General features: G+C 44.9%; 1 long non-coding RNA gene across 2 annotated transcripts in view; it reads right to left on the minus strand.

Moving 5' to 3' along the window:
• LOC310663878 overlaps nucleotides 1-18,863 on the minus strand; it is a 95,839-nt gene that overhangs the window by 36,971 nt on the left and 40,005 nt on the right. For both annotated transcript variants that reach the window (XR_014504607.1, XR_014504608.1), the window contains exons 3-4: nucleotides 12,588-12,666; nucleotides 10,244-10,619 (exon numbers count right to left, since the gene is read on the minus strand). This is a non-coding gene — a long non-coding RNA (uncharacterized lncRNA). The remainder of the gene's footprint in view (nucleotides 1-10,243; nucleotides 10,620-12,587; nucleotides 12,667-18,863) is intronic.

Here is an 18,863-nt window from a genome sequence, read left to right on the forward strand (position 1 = left end):
GGATATTAAATCTGCAATTGAGCTATGGCCCCTGAACTGTGGCCCTTCTCATGATGAGGACAAAGTAGCCAGTGGTTGGAAACCTCCATCTACTGGGCTTAATTAGGCCTGTCAGGCCTCCCCATTTGGCCCATAAGGCTGCTCCCTATTTTTTTATTATTATTTTTTTAAGGATCAGTTTATCATCACCGGTTTTGAATGAATTCACCACTTGATTAAAATTGCACACTACCAAAATCCCCTATTATCTTTTAAAAAATAACACACACAAATTATATATATACATATGATTATAATTATAAAATATATAGTACTCTATCACCTCATGTACCAAGTCATACATGGAAAATTACAAAAAGCAAATATGAATCCGTCTGTGTATTTTTCCATTCTTTTCTAACTCTAAATTAATTCCAATTAATTGATCAAAGAATTTACATTATAGCAAAACAGTTAAATTATCAAGCCTGACCATTCAAAATTCAACAAAAGGTTTCCTCTCAACCATAAGTGTAAAGTTTAATTTAGGGCATTTTAAATATTTGTAATGTGATACTGTACTCTTTTTTTTACCTGTCTTTTAACAACAACAACAACAACAACAACACTAAATGTAGTTAATGGTCAGGGATGATGATGGAAATTGAAGCCCAACAACATTTGCAGAAGACAAGTCCCCTACCTCTAATTTAGACAAATACCAACTTGCTCCATCGTTATGGGTTCACTCAACTACTACAGCCCTGAGCTGTAGTAACCCCCTCCCCTGGTTTTTCCTTTGTCTATGCCAGCTTCCTTATTACACCAGGTCAGACTGCAAGCCTTCCTTTAACTGGCCATGCAATCAAGGACCTACACAAACGCAGAGGGAGGGAGTGAAAGAAAGAAAGGAAATAAATTGCAACAGATCTGGCCGTCCAGCAAATTCTGGTGCAGGATGCACATGTTCCTCTTTGATCATTTGCTTCTTGGCACCTTTCCCACGCAGGTCCTTAGATGCGTGCCTAATCTTTCATGCTCGGACCTCTCATTTTACCCTCGTCACATGCATGGAGAGCCACAGCGTGTGTCCCTGGGCGTGCATGGAGCACCCTTAGAAAATCCACATAATTCCACAGCAAAAACCTTCCTCCTTTAAAAACGGAACAAAGAAACGTGCACACACCAAAAAACCCGTAACCTAAATCCTAAATAATGGATTGCCAGGCATGCGCTGGAAACATCAGATAACAAAAGGCTGCAAAAGCTGTAGTTGGCAGGGAGCCAAAGTTGTGCCCCCACCTCTGAGCGAGAGCAGAACATTGTCCAATTTGGTTCACTTTCACCTTCTTAGCCAGGCAGACAAAGCCACGGTAAGTCCTGGCCTAGGGTAGCCAGACATCCTTATTTTAAAGAGTTGCCCCATTCTCACATCGTAGCCCTGTGTTTAACAGTCTTCATCCAAACTGAAATGAAGCTGAAATTGTATCTATATATAAAAAAGGACACTTACTGCCACCCATCCTTTGTTGCCCTAAGACTTCCCAGTCCACCCTGGTACCTTCCAGATGTGTTGGACAGCTTATAGGAATTGTAGTCCAACAGATCTGGTTGATGAAGGCTGTTTTAGAGTGCAAGCTCCATGGAAGTTGCCTATTTATTTAATACAATTTACTGTATTTTTCAGTGTATAAGATAAAGTTTAAAATTGGGGGGCCATCTTATACATGGAATGTTGCAATTAAATATATAAATATTTTTTTTTCTTAATTTGGGGCTCAAAAAAAAGGGGTCGTGTTATACGTGGGGGCGTCTTATACACGGAAAAATACGGTATACACTTGCTTTAAAAAAAGAACCCATCAAAGTGGTTTACAAAACAATAAAATTATCAATAAAATAATTTACAGCAATTTAAAACGTTCAAAAAATTAAAATCAACAATACACTGAAAACACAGTAAGCACATGTCAACATTCTAAATATTTGGGTAGGCTCGTCTATAAACAAAAATGTTTTTTTGCTGAAAACGCTGAAAAGAATACCATGAAGGTGCTTGCCTGATTTCAATATATCGCTGTGTAAAGCACAATGTCCACTAGTGGTGATATACTTAGACATGTGTATTTAGACACAACCATCAATGGATGGTTCTTTACTTCATGTACTACAGTACAAAATGCTGGTTTTTCAAAAATGGTTTTTTAAACACACTCAGCACACACACCCAGCCCCTGTGAGCTGTTGGGAAGAAGGAATTCCTGATTCTTTTAATCCAAGGAGTCTAAAATAGCATATAGCAAGTAACAGTACAAGCCACACCAATTCAAAAGGTCAACTCAGCCATAAGACTCATTTGGTGGCCTTAGAAAGTCCCTAATCACTCAGCACACAAGTGTATGTGGGGATAATACTGGTGTACCTCACAGGATTGTTGCAGAGGTGACTAAGGTTATAGGCATGAAATGTTTTGCAGTTTGTGGCTTGCCCAAGGCCTTTCAGAGAGTTCACGCCCAGATCGTACTCTTACTATGCAGTCTGTACACATCTACTCAGAAGTTAAGTCGCGTTGAGTTTAGTGGGAGTTACTCCCAAGTCAGCGTTAGCTAGGATCACAGCCTTAAAAGCAGGACAGGACAGCACTTCCACTACCCTGTAGAACTGAAACCAACATACGTGGAAAAGGCAGATATGTACTGGCTAGTGCAAATCACACAATGCGAAACCATCAGGAAATCAAGTTCTTGATTTGCATTGGTGGATTTGAATTTTGCCACAAACTCACCTAGATATTCAGGTCCTTTGGACAGGTTTTACAAGGAAAAACTCAATATACACGTGCAAAAAGTATGGCATTTTCATTTCATTTCCCTCTAGGTTTACTTCCTTTTTTCCACTGTGTGCGTGTGTGTATCTGTCAACTCAGAATAACATTTAATGCATCTGACGTGGCCTCTAGTCCATGAAAGCTTATGGCATAATAAACATATTAGGGTGGTACCATACACTAGTCCTACGTAGAGTAGACCTACTGAACTTAGACATTACTCACGTAGGTTCATTAATTTCAATGCATCTACTCTGAATAGGACTTAATCAGATACAGGCCTTATGCTTCCATTCTTTCACTTTCTGCTGCAGTAGACTAACAGTGTTCTCTTTCTTGAAATGCTACTTTCGCTTTCGCAAAATTCACGAAACATTCTCCTGCCTTCTATTTCAATCCCAGGACGGGGTTACAATGAATCTTACACCTGTGCAGTTTTCATAAGGTCATAAGAAGAGCCCTTCCGGGTCTGACCAATGGCCCATCTAGGGTCAACATGCTGTTCTCATTGTGAATGACCAAATGTGTGTAGGAAAACAGTAAGAAGAATTAGAGCACAAGAAACACTCTCCTGTCCTGTGGTTTCCAGAAAACGGCATTCAGAAGCATTGCTGCTACCAATTGTAGAGGCAGATCAAGCTATCAAGGTTAGTAAAGGTAAAGGGACCCCTGACCGTTAGGTCCAGTCGTGGCCGACTATGGGGTTGCGGTGTTCATCTCGCTTTATTGGCCGAGGGAGCTGGCGTACAGCTTCCGGGTCATGTGGTCAGCATGACTAAGCCACTTCAGGCGAACCAGAGCAGCGCATGGAAACGCCGTTTACCTTCCCGCCGGAGTGGTACCTATTTATCTACTTGCACTTTGATGTGCTTTCGAACTGCTAGGTTGGCAGAAACAGTGACCGAGCAACGGGCGCTCACCCCATCGTGGGGATTCGAACCACCGACCTTCTGATCGGCAAGTCCTAGGCTCTGTGGTTTAACCCACAGCACCACCCGCGTCCCATATCAAGGTTAGTAGCCATCATCAGTCGCACTTTCCCTGTCTGTATCTCTGCATCCCCCAGCACCCCAGAAGCTCAGAGCAGTATACAGGGGTGTCGGCATCCCCCATTTTGTTCTTACATTAGCCCTGTGAGGTAGGTTATTATTGCAAACCAGCCTGTGGCCTGTGCAAAGGGCAATAATATAAATTATTTAAATATGCATAAATAAATAAATTAGGCTTCCCAGTTGGAATCGAATCCCCACACAGCTATGAACCTGCATTTCCCCCGTCTCTCTTCATTACATGTATACTGGCTCTCCAGTAAAATTGCATTTCCAATTTTACAGTGCTAGGATGCAAGTACTGAATTTGCATCCGCAATCCCTTCCATGGCTTAGAGATCTGAGCCTTCATATTCAGATCATGGACACAAGGGAGGCTGCGTCGGTTTCTGCTTGGAAGAGCATATTTCTATCCAATCCAAGAGAGATTAGGTAGGATCAGGAAGACTCATAGCAGCAAGGAGTTTGACCATTTTCAAGAGGGGAGGAGCCCCAAGACAAGGATTTGGGAAAGCTGAAACACCATCTGGTCACTTCTGGCTTCTGACCCAGTGCCTCCCCCATTGGCACATTTATGATACCAGCCAGACAAATTCCCACCCACCCGCTACCCCCCATGAACACTGTTAACATGCTTTTTCAGTCCAAGGCACAACTCAAGAAACAGATGGAAGGGCAGAGATGGATGGAACATGGTAAGACAGACAGACGAAGAAGGGAAGGGAGACAGACAGTTGAGATTTATGGAGCCCATCATCACAAAAACAGATGACTTTGTAAAGTGTCATGTAAGAGTAAAATTAAATCCTGAAAGCTTCCATTACCCATTACCCATTACCAGCTCCCCAATACTGCCAACTCTAGTTAAGACTATGCATTTTGTTTGAATGCATTTAAACCCTAGTTAAGGTTTGGGGATACAGTGGAACCTTGGTTCTTGAACGGCTTAGCTGATGAACAAATTGGCTCCCGAATAACGCAAACCCGAAAGTAAGTGTTCCGGTTTTCGAACGTTTTTCAGAAGCTGAACGTCCGACATGACTTCCACGTGAGTGCAGGAAGCTCCTACAGCCAATCAGAAGCTGCGTCTTGGTTTTTGAACGTTTCAGAAGGCGAACGGACTTCCGGAACAGATTGCGATTGAGAACCAAGGTGCACCTGTACCAGCTTTAGCAAAGGCATGCATGTTTATTGTTAGTTTTGTTTATTTGTTTGTCATATGCCAGAAGTGCATGTGGGGGAGGGGGGTATCCCAGCTTCTCTCCATTAGACATCATGGGTTGCATCCAACCAAGTTCTACTCAAGAGTAGGCCTAGTGAAGTGAACCTAAGTTAGCCATGTAAATCAACTTTGATAGGCCTGCACTGTGTGTCTCAATGGGTGTCTCAAAACCAAGATGCTATGTCATGGCTTCAGTTCGGGAATCGGTCAGAGTCCAAAAGGGATTTCACCAGATTCTCCGTTTCAGTGTAAAGGTCAGGTCCTAAGTAGAGGCTCAAAATCATAGAGGCAGCCCTTTTTCCCACAACCCTCACCTCAAAAGGGATACAGGAGTTGGGAAATGTTCAGAAAAGGGTAACCGAAATCAAGTGACTCACCTCTGAGGAAAAGTTACAACATTTGGAGCATTTTAGTACAGTGATACCTCGGGTTACATACCCTTCAGGTTACATGCGCTTCAGGTTACAGACTCCTCTAACCCAGAAATAGTGCTTCAGGTTAAGAACTTTGCTTCAGGATAAGAACAGAAATCATGCTCCGGCGGCGCGGCAGCAGCGGGAGGCCCCATTAGCTAAAGTGGTGCTTCAGGTTAAGAACAGTTTCAGGTTAAGAACGGACCTCCGGAATGAATTAAGTACTTAACCTGAGGTACCACTGTATAGAGAAAAGGCAAGTAAGATAGGACATGACAGGTATTTATAAGATTATACATGGCATGGTAGAAGTGGATAGAGAAAAGATTTCTCCTTCTCTCATGAGACTAGAACATGTGCACATCAAATGAAACTGAATGTTGGAAGATTCTGGAATGGTAAAAGAAAGCACCTCTTCGTGCAGTGCATAGTTAAACTATGGAACTTGTTCCTACAGGAGCTTCAAAAGAGGATGAGACCAGTTCATGAGGAGAAGGCTATCAATGACAAATAGTTATGCTGTACCTCCACATTTGGAAACCATAGGGGAGGAGAAGGCTGTGGGGTTTAGACCCTGCTTGAGGGTTTCCTGCAGGTTTCTGACTGGCCACTGAGAGAAAAGTATAAAAGACTAGATGGGCCATTGGACTGACCCAGCAAGGTCTAACTTACGTTCTTTATCATTAAATGGTCAACTATACACATCCAAGAAGAGCAGGCTCTTAAATGAAGATGGCAAGAGGCAAGCAGCTTGACAGGAAATAGATGTGAGCGCACCAGTAACTTCCTGTGGTGCAAATGTGAAATTCCTCTACAGTGTCCAAAATCCAGAAGGTATCAAGGAACCATTGCTATTAATATAGAGCTAAACAGCCACAATGTCTCCCAGATATGCAGGCCTTATCAAGTCACTCAGGAACCAGAATCTCACAACGAAATTAAGAGCTTTCTCAATAGCTTGACAAGGGGAGAGGTGGGTCTGAATACAGAAATGTCTTCAAACACTACATCAAACGGCACTGTCTACACCAACTGCAAGTGTGGGAGAAAGAGAATCTAAAATATTGATCTGCACATGGAAGCCTGTTTTTTTTTTTTTTGCCGGATCAGGATGTAACCATATGATGCAATGATGGGGAAATGATTTTTTTCTTTTTTTAAAAAAAAACTTTCTAAAAAAATCTGTCATGGTCTGCATCCTATTTCTTGCACAGAAAGTCGATTTGGCCCTGTGTAGGTGATCCTTTAGGGACGCAGGTGGCACTGTGGGTTAAACCACATAGCCTAGGACTTGCCGATCAGAAGGTCAGCGGTTCAAATCCCTGTGACGGGGTGAGCTCCTGTTGCTCGGTCCCTGCTCCTGCCAACCTAGCAGTTTAAAAGCACTTCAAAGTGCAAGTAGATAAATAGGTACCGCTCCGGTGGGAAGGTAAACGGCGTTTCCATGCGCTGCTCTGGTTTGCCAGAAGCGGCTTAGTCATGCTGGCCACATGACCTGGAAGCTGTATGCCGGCTCCCTTGGCCAATAAAGCTAGATGAGTGCCGCAACCCCAGAGTTGGCCACGACTGGACCTAATGGTCAGGGGTCGCTTTACCTTTACCTAGGTGATCCTTTAACATGCTGAGTTTCACCCACATCTAAAACAGGAATGGGGAACCTGTGCCCCCCTAGTTATTGCTGAAGCACAATTCCCATCCTTCCTTATCGCTGGCCATATTTGGCAGGGCCGATACGAGTTGGAGCTCAACAACTGTTAGAAAGCCACAGGTTCTCCCATCCCACTAGCTCTAAGGTTAAGGATATCATCATTTCCCCATTAATATGAAGTGTGTGCTTGTGTTGTGGACATGTGGGGCACTCAGACTGGAAGAGAAGGTGTGCCAGTGGGGGTCCCCACAGACATCTGGGCAAACTTCCCCATGCAATACAAAAAAATCTTCATTTAGAACCCTGCAAATTGGTGGGGACTGCAAATTAGGAAAGGGCCATAGCTCAGCAGCAGAGAATCTGCTTTGCATGCTGAAGTTGCCAGGCTCAGTCCTCAACATCTCTAGATAAGGCTGCAGATACCCCATTTAAACCCTAGAGAATAATTGCTGGACAGTGTAGGAAATACACAATGGACCAATGATCTGACTCAATGTTAGGCGTATTTCTATAGTAAGGTAAAGGTAAAGGGACCCCTGACCATTAGGTCCAGTCGTGACCGACTCTGGGGTTGCAGCGATCATCTCGCTTTATTGGCCGAGGGAGCTGGCATACAGCTTCCAGGTCAAGTGGCCAGCATGACTAAGCCGCTTCTGGCAAACCAGAGCAGCGCACGGAAATGACGTTTACCTTCCCGCCGGAGCGGTATCTATTTATCTACTTGCACTTTGACGTGCTTTCAAACTGCTAGGTTGGCAGGAGCAGGGACCGAGCAACAGGAGCTCACCCCATTGCGGGAATTCGAACCGCCGACCTTCTGATTGGCAAGTCCTGGGCTCTGTGGTTTAACCCACAGTGCCACCCGTGTCCCTATTTCTATAGTACTGTGACCCAAAATTGTTCATGTGTGCTGTCACCATCAGCTGACAGCATGAGATCAGAAAAGCCCTTACAGCAGGTTTGAGGCAGTGGGAGGGAGAGAGCGCTCTCGCCTTTGGTCCCAGAAGGTACTGTGGGGGGTGGGCAGATGCCACCTCTCCCAGCCAAAAAGCTAGCGCAGAGATGCTCCCACAGGCCCAATGCCATAAAACAGGGGTGCTCGAGAGTGCAGATGCGCCCACAGAGTCCTCCCTGGTGCCCACAAGCTGAAGTTAAAATCCAAAAGGATACATGACTGTGGTGTAAACATTTAGGACATGGGCCTATTTAATTGTTTAAAACAATATTCATTCAGTGAATTGTTCTAAATGCTCATTCCTGGCTTCATAAACCAAGGTTTATGAAGCTGGCAAGTTTACATCTGCAACAGGCCAGAGAGCTAATCAGAAAAGCAAGCTCTCCAAAAGATTATTTGCATATGCTCTGAAACTCAGGGGGGGGGGGCAAATGCTCCTTCAGCCCCACCCCTGCCCTCCCTAAACTGCAAGTCTGCCTCCAAAATGTATATTTGCACAAGGCGGCCTTTAAAAGAACCTATTTTAAACTCATGCACTGTTTACATTTTATTTTGGCTTTGCAGCAGAAATTACAAAATTGCCAGAGCATTGTTTCAGATTGCACCTGCCAAATGCTATGGTCAAATGAGAAATTCTCTTTTAAGAGAATGGAGAAACTAGCCATGCCTAATACGTGCACACTCACATTTCTCTCTCTCTCTCTACACACACACACACACACACACACACACACACACACACACACACAGTCGTACCTCTGCTTACGTATCCCTCTGGATACATAAACTTCAGGTTGTGAACGTGGCAGTGCCCCTCCTTAGACTACTGGCATGTATTCCAGTTAGTGCTATTGGGGAACTACTTCTGAAATGGGAGTGCAGTTCCTGTGTTGTATTTTTTTTTTTTTTTGCAGAGTTGCTACATGGAAAGCAGAATTAAGAATAAACAGATTACCCCTTGGCATCAGGAAAATGTCCAAATTGATCCTCTTTAGAAGGGACAAATATATATTATGCCTTTTAACACTTATGCATACACATATAGGTAATGTGGGTGGCATCCTACTAAATTCTTGTACTAGCACAAGGGGATCTTCCCCCTCTTCCCCCATGTGTAACCCATGCCATCCTCCACTGGAGCATTGGGGGGAAACCCAGAAGATATTTAAGGAGCACTGTGGGGGGGGAGAGAAAGAGAGAACGTTCTGTCGCACCAAGGAGAAATCTGACAGAACACTCTCCTAATTTGAATACAACCCCTGATCACATTCATTCATACACACACAAAACCACATACACACACAACTGGAAGCAGTCTACTGCAGTAACAATCTATAGGATTGGCTTGATTCTGCATTGTTTGACTTGATAATATTGAATGGTGGGGGTGGGGGGTATTCTATCCTGTTGCACTGAGTCTTTAATATGAAGAAAGGTGGGATGGAGGTGATAGATAAATAGATAAGTAAAATAAAATAAAGCATTAATAGGCCAGGCAGTCATAAAAAGTCAAAGCAAAGGAACAGGTGGATTTCTGTCCTTTGTACTATGTCAAATTACTTACAGATATATTTGAATATGGTAACATATTTGAATATACAGAGACTGAGCATGTATGTTTATGCATATACATATTGGAATAACAGACATTACAGTTTGCTATTACAATACCAAAAGCAAAGCTAGCTCATCCTGTCATTTCCCTGATGGGTTTTATACCGGGGGGGGGGTGTTACTCCCACTGACACCCCCCTCCATTTAAAAATCACTAAGTATTTATTTATTTTTGGCATGCAAAGAAATAAAAGCATTCATTTCTTCCCCACTCCATCCTATGCACCAATTTCTTTCCTCCCTCCCTGCGCCTCTACCCTCATTTGGATAACAGGATGGGCAGCAGACAGGCATAAACACATACCAAAAAAAATATATATGAGGAAGGGTAAGCGGGAAAAGTCCATTAGTTCAATTATTCGTGCGGGAGGGCAAGGATTTTTCTGCCTGAGGAAGGAGGTGGCACAGACAGCAATGGGGATGTGCCAGCTTGGCCTATTGTGCTGCCGTTGTGGGTTAATTAATTAGCGAGATCAAAAGGGAGGAGAGGGCGGGCTTCGGCATTACGGTAACGATTCAGCAGCTGTGCAACCTACCTCACGTCAATGCGGCCATCTTACAAAACGGCATTTGACTCCATCAAAATGGCTTCCTGGCACCGAGAACCTATAAGCTGCGGCAGGGTGGCCTGGAGTTGTTGAGAGGGTCTCTTCTCAGGGAGAGGGGCTGCCCTTCTTTCATACACAAACACAGACACACACACACACAGCCTCCTCCTACTTGTTCTTTGAGGGCACCGCACACAGCACGGATGGGCTTTCAGGGAGGGGAAAGCAGGACTGAGGAGGAGGAAGTAGGGCAGGGGGAATTAAAAGCCAGAGACGCACGCAGTGGCCCTCCATCTTCATCGCCGTTTGCAGCTCGTGCCAAATTGGAAGTTCCTTATCTCGGCAGCAGAATGTCGCACAGCCTCTGCGCGGGAGACAATAAGGCACAGCGTCATTACTCACGGAGTACGGTACATGGGCATAATGCCATGGTTACACACAGGAAGACAAAAACACAGATAATCCCTGTGAACTGATATATCACTGTACACTCTCACACTGTACTCACAGACACAAGCACTCAGCTTTTGGGGCCTTAACGCACAATAAAAGATGGAGCCAGAATTTCTTATGTGAGGGCAAAAGGGTTAGAGATTGTTTCCCTCTCCTCACTGGCAATATCTGCACCACAGCAGCGCAGAAGTAATGTGAGTCCTATCTGGTAAAAATGGCATTTGTCTTACATATATATGGTATGATTCTGGCAGTTAGCAGGCCAGCTTGCAAATATAAGGATTAGTCTTTGGAATGTGTCAGAACAACTTCAGTTCATCCAGGGGAGCTCTCCCAGGTCCTGAAGTACCCAATTCTGGCTGGTTGAACACAGAAACCTAGGAAGTTGCCTTATACAGAGTCACACTGCTAGACCATATTGCGCAGTTTTAGACTGGCAATGGCTCTCTAGGGATCCTTCCTAGCCCCCTCCCCTCCCCCAGAGATTCCAGGGATTGAGCCTGAGATTTTTTGCATGTAAAGCAGGTGCCCTTCACAAAACCAGCCACCAAACCTGCTCTCTACTGCCTAAATACAGAGACCTGCCCCTTACATACTCTTTGTTCTGGGTCAGTTCCCCTTCACTCTTATTCAAACACCCAACATGGCCAGAACAGGTCGTACACTTTGCTCATCCTTGAATAAAAAAGGCACTTGGTCACACCCCTGAGGCTGTAAGTCTGCCACCACCTATGAGCTGAAGCATGAACACATCTGCTACCAGGATAATTGGTACTTTGTTCCTAGCCATTTGCAACTCACTAATTGGGTGTGAATTAACCTTTGCTACCTTTCTGAATTCAATGCGATTCAGATACCTGCCCTCCCACTCTTGATCTTGCTGGATCACAGGACCAATTCCTACCGCACTGTTGATATGGTGATAGGCAGTAGCTAACTTTTTGGAGGAGAGGGAAGGACCACAATAACCAAACTCATGGATGTTCTAGGAAGTGTGTTTGTCATCCTGACCCAACCCAAGTTTCCCTGGGGAAGGGAGTGAAGATGAGAAAGTAACAGTAGTGGTAGAACATACTATAAGTCTGTTCTCCCTCACCCTACCTCCAGGATATGTGAATATGTGAAACTGCTTTAGTATTATCTACTCCAGCAATGGGAAACCTCAGGTGTCGAACATGGCAGTCCAGACAGAGAGGCCTGGAGGGCTAAGCTTGACTCATAGGCCTAAGGTTCCTCATACCTGCGGTAGATAACATTGGACTATCTGAATCCCTAACAAACTACAGCTCCGGGATTATTTGGGGGAATAAACCACAGAGCCTAGGACTTGCCGATCAGAAGGTCGGTGGTTCGAATCCCTGCAATGGGGTGACCTCCCTGCTCCTGCCAACCTAGCAGTTCAAAAGCATGTAAAAGTGCAAGTAGATAAATAGGTACCGCTCCAGCGGGAAGGTAAACGGCATTTCCGTACACTGCTCTGGTTCGCCAGAAGCGGCTTAGTCATGCTGGCCACATGACCCGGAAGCTGTACACCGGCTCCCTCGGCCAATAAAGCGAGGTGTGCACCGCAACCCCAGAGTTGGCCACGACTGGACCTACTGGTCAGGTGTCCCTTTACCTATGTGCTTTAAATGTATGGTTTTGAGTCTTGAACCTGAATCTCCCCAGTCCATCCAACACTCTAACCACTATGTCAAACTGACTCTCTTCCCACTAATATATTTTCGTCTTATGTCTTTTACATAGGAGCACCCAAAGCAACCAACATGATTGGTTCTGGTTTTCTGGAGTAGATGCTCCCATACATAGAATGTGCATGATTAGAAAATAAAAACCCACCCAGCCCCTCTGCCTTCTGTGTCCAAGTCCATTGACTCACCTCTGCAAGCTGAGAGAGAGAGAGAGATGTCTTGTCTCTTTGTGTCACCGCATCCCAAGTCATGAACTCTCAGTCACGTCTGATTAAGGAAGAAGAAGAAAAAAATTCATCTCAATTAGAGAAAGGCTCCCACACGTCTGGATGGATGTCAAGTAATTACTGCTTGTCATTCACAGAAAAATGGACGCCGAAAGAGAATTTAGTTTTCGGATGATCTATGCAGGCCTTAAAATAAGGAATTTGAGGACACCACTTGGTAGGCTGGTTTCCAGTTTATACTCATTTGACAGAATCAAGTGGTAAAGTCATTGCTGAACTACACCACTTTAAGCTGTAGGTGTGTGGGTTCAAGATGGAATGGGAGATGTCGGACGTTTGATTGCTCTCCCACAAAAAACAGAACTCTGTGCTTGCTGAAAGTGAGCATAATCCATCCAACCTTCTCCCTAACATGGTATTTTATTATCCAATATGCAATGTGCATTGGATATATTCACATTGCAGTCTGAAGTATTACAGTCTGCGATGACACCTCCCCCCCAAAAAACAACAACAAACCACTCAGATTTTTACTATTTCATACTGTCAGTTGTAGAGATAGAACACAGGAGCTTATCTATGCATTAAACAATATGAGGTGGCAGAATTCGAAACGGTGCCATTTCAGACCAGGGATGGAAATATGACACACTCTACCTTGGACATTGTAACCAGTTAGTCTCACGTTTTCCAGTGTACCATATTCTGGTCTATTAAATACAGGGAGGTTTTCTTTTCCACAGGGGAACATTAAAAAAAAAAAAATACAATCACCCACACAGGTGAAATTATACAGTCTAGCATGTCCCTTAATGCCAGCGTGGCACAATGTTTAGAGTGCTGGGAGACCATGGTTTGAATTCCCACTCAGTCGTGAAGAACTCTGTTTTTGGGGCATTTTAATCTTTATTCTTTTACATATTAAGTCTCTTCACCACAAACAGAACAAAAACAAACAAAACAGATCACATCAAAAACAAAAAGGAACATCCATATGTTAAGACTTCCGTCATCCTTATAATGTCCTTATAAATCACTTTTTAAGCTGTGTGAAGCAATGAACAAATGGAATAAACCAAAGTAACAGAGCTACGAAGTAAAGCTCAGATTAAAGACCCTTTACAACAGCCCTGTAGGGTGGTGTCATCCTGAAATAGGGTGGGGGGAGAGGCTGAAAACATGTTAGCTTGCCTAAAGCCATGCAATGAGCTCAACTTATGGGCTGAGATAAAATTTAAGCCATGGACTCCTCACCAGTACATTGCAACAGTGAGCTGGTTCACACAGCATGCTAAACTGTGGCTCAGCGATATCGTGTCAGTTTCCAGGGGAGAACTTGCAGCTGCTTTGTTCCTCACCAGACCTTTGTGCTCCCATCAACCCAAAGTCCAAACCAGGAATTACAGTTAAGCTCTCTCCTTGTAGGGCTGCCACGCACCCAGAATTCCCCAGACATATCTGGGAATCGTCCATCGGAAACAGCGTCTGGGCAGAATTTCTGAAAATCACTGGAAATGTCTTAGAAATGTCGGGTGTGTGTTGTTGGCAAATTTCCCCTCAAAAAAGCTCAACAACTTTTGTTTTGACTCTTTGAAAGTGTGGCAAACCTTGCTAACCACAAGCTCTAACCAAGGTTCGATGCTGGCTCAAGAAACACCAGCTTGACCTTGGTTTAGCTCAGCATTGGTGTCGCTAAGTCAAGATTTGGCTCAGGGTGCCTTGCGAACCAGGCCAGTGTACCCCCATTTTGCTTCATGTAATTAGAAGGAACGCTAGAAAAAGCAAAAAATAAAACAAAACAAAATGTCTCACCATTAAGCACGTTTTCCACTACACACACACACACAAGCTCTTTAATCCTGCTCCTTCCTTTCCCAGCTCCTTTTCTCTGGCTGGGTTAGCATCTCCTTTTGCAAGCAGCTTTTCCTTCCCCCACCAGATCCATCCACCCCATGTGCAAAGTGGGAAAACATCATTAGGGAGGGAAAATAATTTAGTTTGTTAATCGGCATCCAATGGTGGGAAACAAGGGGGAGGCCAGGGAGGGGAGGGAGGCTTGGCGGTTGAGGCTTAGCAAAGGCCAATACAAAGCCACCATTCATGATGTCCAGGGCTGGGGATTCGCATTGAATTAAACAGACACAAAGAGCAAAGGCATTTTTATCCTCCCTCCCTCTCTCTCCCTCCCTCTCTCTCCATGAGAATTATCATATCTCCCTGGCACTAGGAAACCTCCGGCATGAGAGAGTGGGGAGGGAGGGAGAACAAACTGTGGCCCAAGGTACAGAAGGCTTTGTTCCTGCATGGGATTTATGTCTGGGAAGCAGCATATGGTTTTGTGGCGAGCAACTGGCCATTGCGCACCCGGCTTTAATAAGAACTCCGCTAATGTGAATGAGTCCTTCTCTCGTCTCTCCCCCCCCCCCCGCCGCCCCGCCACCCTTTGCCCACCCGCCTCGCTCCATTCCGTGTGCCTACAAAGCACCACCACTGTCTGAAAAACAAACAAAATAACTGTTTGCATTTGAAGAGCTAGCAAGGCAACCCCTCTGCCAAAGCAAGCACAAAAACGGGGTGCAGGGGAGGGAGGAGAGAGAGAGAGATTGACAAAGAAGAAGAGAGGGACTAGACAACAGCCATTCAGTCATGGAGATGAATCGGCCACTATGCAATACCTTGGCTGGCTACTCTTTCAGATGCCCCAAGTCCCTAGCAATGATCCACGTCTGTGCTTGCCCTGATGAATACGTTGGCATTTGCTGCAACAAAAGCGTGAATGGTTGGGTGTGTATCCTTAAAACGTCCATGAACTTCGGAAGGTCCCACAGGGTTGTGGCTCTCCACATGGGTGTTTAAGGACGCACACCTGACCGTGCGACGCCAATGAGCTTGCTGCAGGGAAATGCCCTCTGCTCACAGCAAACCCGACTGTAACTGCCTGTAAAGTGCATCACAGCATAAAGGGGCATTTCCATATCACAGCCTTCATCTGGTTTAATTCCTCTCATACAAGGAACCCTGCAAACTTCATTTCTGTGAGGGGGTAGGCACACTGCTGCCATCAGGGCAGGACTTTGGGCGCAGGTGGCCCCTCAAAAGTGGAATAAGCAGAAAGGCCCCCCAAAGTAGCTGGGCTGGCTTGCCACATTTTGAAGCGAGCAAGTAAAACACCTTACAGTGGTACCTCGGGTTACATACACTTCAGATTACATACGCTTCAGGTTACACACTCCACTAAGCCAGAAGTAGTGCTTCAGGTCAAGAACTTTGCTTCAGGATAAGAACAGAAATAGGGCTCCGGCAGCACAGCGGCAGCAGGAGGCCCCATTAGCTAAAGTGGTGCTTCAGGTTAAGAACAGTTTCAGGTTAAGAACGGACCTCTGGAATGAATTAGGTACTTAACCCAAGGTACCACTGTACTGTGTAAGGGGAACAAACAAACGATAACCAAGCCAAGAGTCTAAAAATGCTCTATCTGCACTGCTGGATGGACATCAACAATCAAATTTGAAACCCTATTCATAGTAAAACAAGCATGTTTCTGATTTAAAGTGTGTGTGTGTGTAAATATACCACCGCTTATCAGATATATCACAGTGTCTTAAGAAATTTAAATACCACCATTATAAATGACAACACAACATTTGATGCCAGGGGGTGAACCTAGACTGGCAAATCCAGTCAGTGTAGACCAGTGATAGGGAATCTGTGGCCCTTCTGATGATGTTGGTATACACCTCCTATCATCCCTGATCTTGATGGCTGGTGATGATGGAAGTTGGAGCCCAAGAATGGCAGGAGGACCAGTGGTTCCCTACTACTGCTGCAGGGAAGTGCACTTTCATTTGAGACGCAGTCTCCTAGAGTTGGAGAGGGCCTTGTATGCAATTCCATCTAACTAACCCCTTGCTTGATACATGAAATCAAGAGCTTGCGCACCCACAACGGGTGGGTGTCCAGATTCTGCTTAAAGGCACCCAGGGAAGGAGACCCTACGACCTCTCTAGGTCATCTGCATGTACAGTTAAGACAGGGGTGGGAATGTGCTTCAGCTCAAGGGCCGCATTCCCTTCCAGGTAACCTTTCAGGGGCCACATGCCAGTGGTAGGTGGGGCCAGGAGAAAAACTGGGTGGAGCAACAAATGCTAATTGACCCAGCCCACACACTCACTCTATCCTTCACCCAGACAAGCAAGAAACATTATCAGAGTCCAAGGACATGCCCCCTCCAGGCAAAAACACTCAAGGAGGGTGCAAAGCAGAGCTGGTGAGGGGAGTGGCATTGGGATAAAAGGGTGCATGGTTTGGGGAGAGTCTCAAGGGCCAGATAGAGAGTGGCCCCCAGGCCTGAGGTTCCCCATCCCTGAGTTAAGAAATGTCTCCTACCCAAATCCACATTTCTGTAACATAAGCTTGTTTGGCCTACTCCTATGCACCAGGGTAGCTGAAAACAAGTATTCTATGTGACAGCCCTTCATGGATTTGATGGATGTTTTTATGTCCCTACAGTCTTCTCTTCTTCAGAGTAAGCATGTTCAGTTTTTTCAGCCTTTCATCCTACGACTTCTTTTCCGTACTCCTGACCATCTTCACTGCCCTCCTCTGAACCCGTATCAGCTTGTCTGCTGATATGCATCCCCCAGAATGGGACACAAAGCCATTGAACTCACAACCATAAAAGAAGGAGCAGCCTCCACTAGTTAGCATTTTTAACAAAAAATGAATGACTTCACGGAGAAGAGGGTCTATCAATGACTAGACCTAGATGGGCAACTAGGCTGACCTGGTATAAGATGGCTCCTTGTACAGTGGTACCTCGGGTTACATACGCTTCAGGTTACATACGTTTCAGGTTACAGACTCTGCTAACCCAGAAATAGTACCTCGGATTAAGAACTTTGCTTCAGGATGAGAACAGAAATCGTGCTCCAGCAGCGTGGCGGCAGCGGGAGGCCCTATTAGCTAAAGTGGTGCCTCAGGTTAAGAACAGTTTCAAGTTAAGAACGGACCTCTGGAATGAATTAAGTACTTAACCTGAGGTACCACTGTACTGCATTACTGGTCTTCTTCCAACCTGATGCCCTCCGGCTGTTTTGGATTACAGCCCCAGTCAGCAGGGTCAAAGGTCAAGGATGATGGGAAATGTAGTCCAACATCGGGAGAGCACCTGGATGTTGACAGTTGCTATATGCACTTAACTGGGCTTTCAGACCTATTGAACTCATTGGGGTTTACGTCTGAATAAGCACATGTAGGTTTGCACGGTGATATACCATTCAGACACACCCACCCACGCCCAAAAAAATCCCTCTGCCCGTCTGCTTTATATGAACTACTTGAAAACAAAGGACAATGAGCTTAAGGGAAAGACGGTGAGAAAGATCTCGGTGCACAGGGTTAGTAAAAGTTGGGTGGAGGGGAAAGAGGGAAGGAGAAGCACTAATTAGCACTCGGCCCATCACCTCCCATTAATAGCTTGTCACTGTTTCATTGATGTAGCTGAAGGCAAGGAAGTTGAGATGTGTGATGCTTACCTGTCTCTATCTCATTAACAGAATGCAGGGTGAGAACAGACGTTTATTGCCTGCATCACAGACAGAGCATCACAGACAAAGGCGTGCCCCTCTTGCGCAGCCTAATTATTGAACTGATTTCTGAGCAGGTGTGTGCCATTGAGTGCACCTCTATGTTCATGCATAGATAATATCAACAAGGGTGTGTGCCCATGTGTGGAGGATAGCCTCCTTTTGGCTCAGAAAGACCCACGCCACAAAGGTCATGTGAAATTTGGATTCAGAAGGGTCTTATTTACCCCCTATCTGGAAATCAGGTTGGCAAACTTTTAACTTGGTAGGTCAATCAACTTAAACCTAAGTCAATTTGTCAGTCAAGGGAACTTTTGTTCAGTGAGACTAAGATGGGGGCATGCTTGTTTACGTTTTAGGGCTGCTTTGGGTCAGCTGTGTTACCATGAGGGGAAATAAAAAGAAAATAATAGCTACTACATGAAGAGGCAGGCATTGTTTGTTAAATTATTAAGTTACCTCCGGTGTCAATATATCAAAAAGGTACATATAGAGTTTTATTAATCAGCTAAATAACAGTTGATCAATTAAAAAAACCTATTTAATTCATTTAGAGTCCTACTGCAGACTGTTGAGGGGTGAGCAGAATATCAGGATAAAAATGATTTACAAGAGGGGTGGGGAATCCAGCAACATCTCCAGGGCTCCCCAC

Source organism: Podarcis tiliguerta (assembly GCF_965153285.1).
Source record: "Podarcis tiliguerta genome assembly, chromosome: 14".
NCBI classification, from domain to species: domain Eukaryota; kingdom Metazoa; phylum Chordata; class Lepidosauria; order Squamata; family Lacertidae; genus Podarcis; species Podarcis tiliguerta.